Raw genomic sequence first — 6,502 nt, 5'->3', positions numbered from 1 at the left:
ATAAAAAATAATTACAAACTTACAGTATCATATTTATGCTTATATATATTTATGCTTATATATATATATATATATATATTTATGCTTATATATATATATATATATATATATATATATATATATATAATGTTAACTAACAGCAAAGAAACGTTTGGGAATTGGCATAATCAAGACCAAATTAAATCTGTGTCATGATACCCTTTGGATGTATCATTTTAGAATGTCAGTGTACTAGCTCGTACACAGTGCAGGTGTTAATCATGACCAGAGGGACCGCCTAAGTGCCAAATTATCCTAGGTAGATTTAAAACAGCATAATTCTGCAGTTCTGGTGAGAACTGGCAAAAAGTTTCACAAACTCATCCATGTTGCGGGAGCGTGCCCTCCTTGACATAACGCTGAGAAATCCGAGGTGACTTAACCTGTCATCAACCATTGTTGTCCTAAGGTGGGTTTTAATCAGTTTTAAAGCTGAGAAACTTCTCTCTGACTGGTGTAACAGAAATCTTACGAAGTCGAAATAGCTCATGGAAGACCTCTTTATCAGGTTCTAGAAACACAACAAAGTCAAGGAGAGTAATGGTCTGTTCCTTCCACTTTTCTGTCTCCTATCAAGAATACGCTTGGTTGGATGAACCTCATGTCTGAGGTCCTCTAAATCGGACTCAAAAGGTCTGAGCAAAGGCAAACAGAAGCTCCTCATTCAAGGATGTTGTACTCTTTGGGTTGAGAGACTGGACTCCTTGCATTATCTCACAATTCTTTTTTGAAAAACACCTCTGCAGCTCAGCTGCGAGACTGTCAAGCACCTGATAAAAGATAGCTATTTGGAAGCTCTCACCATCACTTTGGTCACTATTTCTCTGTCCTGCAGTGCTCATCATCAATGAGTCATTAAATCGTAAGCTTGTTTTAGGCTGTCTTTTGCAAACTGTACACTTATTTTGCAGCACTCTGCAATCTCTTTCCATAGTTCTCCAAAGTAACCCTCACTTCTGTAGTCCTGTAATGTGTCTGTAAGGGCACCTACTAGATCCACAGCCCTTGCAAGGTCAAGAGAGCTTGTCAGAAATCATTTAGCATCAACTAGCACTTTGCATAAGGTAGCCAAAAGCCGTATAAAATGTAAATCTGAGAAAGATCAATGGCGGCAAGGGGCCTTCTATCATAACTATTTTAAAGTATGATATCCTGTAGCACTCTTAGAACTGCTGGAAGCCTGTCCCTCAGATTACGGCATGCCATGTATCTGCATGCCCACCTTCCATCCGTAAGTCTCTGTAGTGCTCTGGACTGCTGCTGTGGATACAGCTCTTTCTGAACTGCAAGTCACTTGAGATGAACGTACGAGCCAGATACAAAGTTATAAAGCTTCTGCAGGAGAGCAAAAAAGTTAAATGCCTCAGGTACTGATTTTACAGCATCAACAAGAACCAAATTCAAACAATGTGCATTAGAGTGCACATAAAATGCAAATCTTACACTCTTTTTAATCCGTGCACACACACAACAGAATGCTTTCCTCTCATAAGATTATTTCTGTAGTCCAGACCGTTTTCAAGGCAATCAATTATTTTTGTGAGACCTGCTGCATCTAAGCTTTCAGCTGACTGAAAGTGTTAAAAGCTTTTGTGGACGGCCCCGTAGTAATAGTACCTCACAAATAAAGTAATTTGTTATTGTTTCGTTAAAATCTGCAATTACACTAAAAACTTCTCTTTTACTTCTCTCATTATTTCACTTTGTACCATCTCAGCTAAGCCCTCAGGAACTTTGTTCTGGATTTGGTGGCTTGTGTATTTAGCATTGCCACATGCATTCATCTTTTTCTCTATGAGAGGGTCATGCTTTGCTATTTCTTTTAAGATTGTCAAAAAAATGGCCCTTGTTGTGAGAGTCAGCAGACTGTGAGAGTCAGCCTGGTTCCTCTCTAGGTTTCTTCCTAGGTTTTGGCCTTTCTAGGGAGTTTTTCCTAACCACCGTGCATCTACACCTGCATTGCTTGCTGTTTGGGGTTTTAGGCTGGGTTTCTGTACAGCACTTTGAGATATCAGCTGATGTACGAAGGGCTATATAAATAAATTTGATTAAATTTGATTTGACTCTCGATGACCTCTCTGCGGTATACTGAGTGACAGTTAATAGAAGCACATCTGAAATTGGGATAATGTAAGTACAGTTTTCCTCCACTTTCTTATTCCGGTCCTCATTTATGACATCTAACATTGATGAGTTGCTGTCAATAGCCATTTTATGCTGATTCCAAGCATACATAGCATTGATATGATGCTCTGCCTGCAAATGGAGCTTAAACCCAGAATCTTTAAACAGCGCCTTTTTCCTGTTACAAAAACCTGAATGTGATGTGAAAGCAAATTCAGGTGTATTGGGCAGAGAAAAATGCATACAGGCGAAACAATAAGTTGAATCTTGACTGACAGAATATTAAAGCCATGAATTGTCCTTTATACCAGGAGCTGTTGAAAGCCCTTCTCCTAGTACCATGCCGAGTTCTGGGAAATGATTTCAAACACGTCTGTACAGAACCCTCTTCTCTGGATCTTGAAATGTCTGAAAAACACGTTAAATAATTTGTCATATCTCTATGGAAATGTATAATTAAGGGATCCACAAGATTAGATACTAACAGCTGCTAACTAAAATGTGTAATTTAAGGTATAGGTCTGGCCTACCATTGGGTCCTTTTGGAACAGCATATCTGGGGCTTGATGCAGTTGGGAGGGGCTCGATGACATCTCCTGGCAGCTCTGGCTCACTGTCTTGCTCAGAGCCAGAGGTCTCTGTGTCATCCCTTGATACATCTATTACATTAAAATAACAAGAACTATTAGTGTATATCCACAATAAAAATGCCACAGCCACTAAAACAAGAACACACATGAATCAACAACCAACATTTTAAAGTGAGGCTTAAATCTGACAAAAATCACCTATTACACACAAGCTGAAGCTAAATTTAAATTTTGAACTGGGCCTGTGACTGACTGCCTGGTAGATGCTCTAACCTGCTGGTGGTTGACTGGGTCCTTGTGAAGTCTGACCACACTGACTCTGACGAGCCTCAGGGAGGGGGCTGCTCTGGGTCCAGTAGTGATGCAAGGGCTGGGGTCTGTTTGAACCTTATCTGCCTGTTTGTGCTTCTGTAAAAATGAAGTCTGATATCTCTCCCTTTCTTTTCATGTTTAATTGGTCCTATGCAAAAATAAGACCATCTATGGTTACATTTAAGCATCCTATTACCACATTTTAGTCCAACCTCAATCTTAATTACAAATCCCCATTATCATAACTGTATCTTAAACTCAACTACATGGCTAGCCCTACTCTGCAGTAAGGAACACCTTTACGATAGCAAACAGGCTATATGCAAATTGTGGTAATCTTTTGAGTAACGTTAACAGATTGATAATAATAATTGTTCGTTTTGAGTTCAAGTACGAAAATCGAACAGTTAATGGATTTCAAATTTGCTGACTGTTAACTTGCTGAACACTGACAACTGTAGCCTACTAGTTACCCCACATTAACTAAACATTCACATACTGTAATTTACGACACTGCACTGTATATGCGTGTATTACTAGCACAGGTGTTGACACAATGTTAGGCTACACTGGGAACCGATCTCTGTAATCGGATTAGCTGTCTGTTAACGGAGCGAAAGGTCTACCGCTGAGTCGCTGTGTAAATTAACTTTTACAAAAGTTGTTCAGGAAACCTAAACCCGATGCTAAACCTTAAAACTTACTTTAATTATGATGCTTTCGAAAATAGCTCGTGGAGCTGTGGAAATATTATTTTCTTCTTTTGTATATCGCAACCAACGTTAATTTTCTATTTTACTCATCCTCGATTTGAATTATGTGCCGCCAAATGTCAAAATAAATGCTTCTTTCAACAAGAGGTGAAATGAGATGTCAATCAGCATCAAACTGCCAATAGCGAATTACATTTTTGGGTGGCCAATCAGATGTTAGGGGTGTCCAGTGCCACCTCGGACAGCCCTCTGGCTCCGCCTCTGGACACAGGCAGTAGTGCTGACAACATTGCAAGTACAGTACAGCATCTCAATAGTTTCTGTACCAAGCAGTGAATGGCGAGACATGGTCCTCTTTTTTTTTAACAAGCTCATGTTTAAAACAAATACAATATGCGAAAAAAACACTGGCGATACAACTCACCACTATGACCGAGTCTCTGTTCTAGCTATTTTGTTTCCCTTTCTGATGTGCTGCGTTTACACAGGCAGCCCAATTCTGATCTTTCCCCCCCAGTAATTGGATTTTGACCAATCACATCAGATCTTTTCACATCTCTTTTTCAGAGCTACTCTAATTGCTTTTTTCCCACCAATTGGCCTTTTGACCAATTTGAATGGGGCTGCCTGTGTAGAAGCAGCAATAGCTGTATCATCTTCACTGCCAATGCTCTGTACTTCTTGTTCTCTGTGTGTCTGCTTTATACTTTATAAAACCCAAACTAAGGATTTAGAAGTTATACTGCAAATTAGTGCCCATCAAATGCATTGTGCTGAATCAATACCTACCATAAGTGCTCATTGCTATTCCAGGGCTCCAGACTAACATTTTCCCCGGGAGTCACTGGTGCCACTAACTTTTACAGTTGGTACCAGCCCCATGATTTGGTTGGACCCAAATCACAAATAATCTTAAAGTAATTCATAGTGCTTTACTAAGAAGTATAATAGACTATGGAGTTATCCAATAAATACGTTGTCTCATTTAACACGTCCAAGCAGATTACCTAATCCAGTGATTGTCATGAATTTCTGGTTGACAATTAGACTATAGTTGCTATATTTTGCAGTCAAAATAGGACACCAGAATTTCACGTTTTTTTATTTGTTCAAGAGATATTAATTGAATAAGCCTACATCTTTATGTGCACTAACAGTGTTGTAGTAATCGAGACCACAGTGTCTCTCGGTCTTGTATACATTTGTAATCCGTCTTGATTTAGCCTCGAACAGTGAGGATTCATACCGTCTTCCCGAGACCAGCCAGGTAAAAAAAATACTAAATTATCAGTTTCCATCCAGTCAGCGCACAAAACCGCTTCGCCAGGCCAAATATATACACTGCTTTCTTGAAACAATATCCTAAGTCTTTATATCTATTATATACATGTTTGCGCAATGGTGAACCTTTCGGCCTTCCGTGTGGGACAGGTTCGTGATTCTGAAAGGACAGCAACCGTAATACCAGCGCACTCATGTTGGAGAGTAGGCAGGTATACTATGTATACCCTCGTTTGTTTTTCAGTGGGTATTACATATAGTCACGTATTAATCCCTACTAGTGCGTATCACGCTAGTGTAGTGGAGGTATACGACTTATTAATTATGTAATACAATAGAGAAATCATGTACAACGTAGCCTACACAATCGCAAAATCCGTGAAATATATTCACATGCAAGCCACACAGCCTAGTTTCAACAGAATATCTGCAGGCAGCAAGAGTGTGCAGCGCTCACCTGGTTTTGGCATGGAGCAGCAGAATAATCACATAGGTAACCCATAGGTTAGGAAAGACATTTCACCGTATGAAATCTACCATGCTATGCTAAATCAAATTAACAAACTGTAGGCAAACCAAACCAGGGGAGTTCTGAACAGATAAAAAAAGCATTGCATGCATTTAATCGCATTTGCGTAGTGACATAGAGCAGTACAGTTTTTTTTAAAGTGTGTAGCCTAGGGTCCAGGAAAGAAATTGTCCTTTTGAAAAAGCATTTCATGCAATTCTAAATCATTTCACATGACTGGAGACTTTGGCAGAATCGTTAAATATACCTCACAAAGATCAATCATTTTAAAAACTTTTAATTTAACTAGGCAAGTCCGTTAATTAGGGACACATTCTTATTTACGATGACGTCCTTGTCTTGAATCCGTCAATGGCCTAGGCGTGTGGAGACATACAGTATTGTAGGCTACAATCTGTGGAGGAAATTATAGTATTAAAAATGCTTTCAAATTTCACCGACTCACCCAATGATGAGCAGCTTGCTGGTGATGGCCAATGCGCTAGTGCCAAAAGCCTCTCTCAATCTTTTGTAAAACATAATTTGGAAGTTGATCAAATATGTTGGTCTTTTGTTTTCAGCAGGACCCATTTGCTTTCCAAACTGTTTTCCCTCGACTGTATTTGAAATATTGCGAAATGCCCGTTTTGCCCGTTTACTGTTTATTTTTACTGACATATTTGCCGCACGTCCCGACTATAGGCTATGCCTTGTTATTGGGCTACGATCCACAGCTAAGCTATTTTTTTTAATAAGCTATTGATCCTCTGTGGCTATATTATAGGCCTTCTCATGGCGTAGTAGGCTATTCTGAACGATTTAATGTATTTCTGAACAGACAGCGGTTATTCTATAACTTGGGCAAATGTATTTACATTTATCTGACGGAAACATGGATCACCACAGATAACACTGCTACTCCTACTGCTCTCTCT

At 39.4% G+C, this 6,502-nt stretch overlaps 1 long non-coding RNA gene across 2 annotated transcripts; it reads right to left on the bottom strand.

Annotated features, from left to right (window-relative positions):
- Positions 1-1,393: 1,393 nt before the first annotated feature.
- Positions 1,394-3,964, bottom strand: LOC135514308 (uncharacterized). 2 transcript variants are annotated; one of them, XR_010451662.1, is made up of 4 exons: positions 3,770-3,964; positions 3,027-3,213; positions 2,694-2,822; positions 1,394-2,571 (listed from the first exon to the last, which is right to left on the bottom strand). It is a non-coding gene; the product is annotated as an uncharacterized LOC135514308 (long non-coding RNA). The 2 variants fall into 2 exon arrangements; XR_010451661.1 differs by lacking the exon at positions 3,027-3,213 and having other exon boundaries at positions 3,770-3,936.
- Between the last annotated feature and the right edge of the window lie 2,538 nt (positions 3,965-6,502).

This window comes from Oncorhynchus masou, chromosome 25 (assembly GCF_036934945.1).
Source record: "Oncorhynchus masou masou isolate Uvic2021 chromosome 25, UVic_Omas_1.1, whole genome shotgun sequence".
Classification (NCBI taxonomy): domain Eukaryota; kingdom Metazoa; phylum Chordata; class Actinopteri; order Salmoniformes; family Salmonidae; genus Oncorhynchus; species Oncorhynchus masou.
This window is presented reverse-complemented; position numbering and strand designations above follow the sequence as displayed.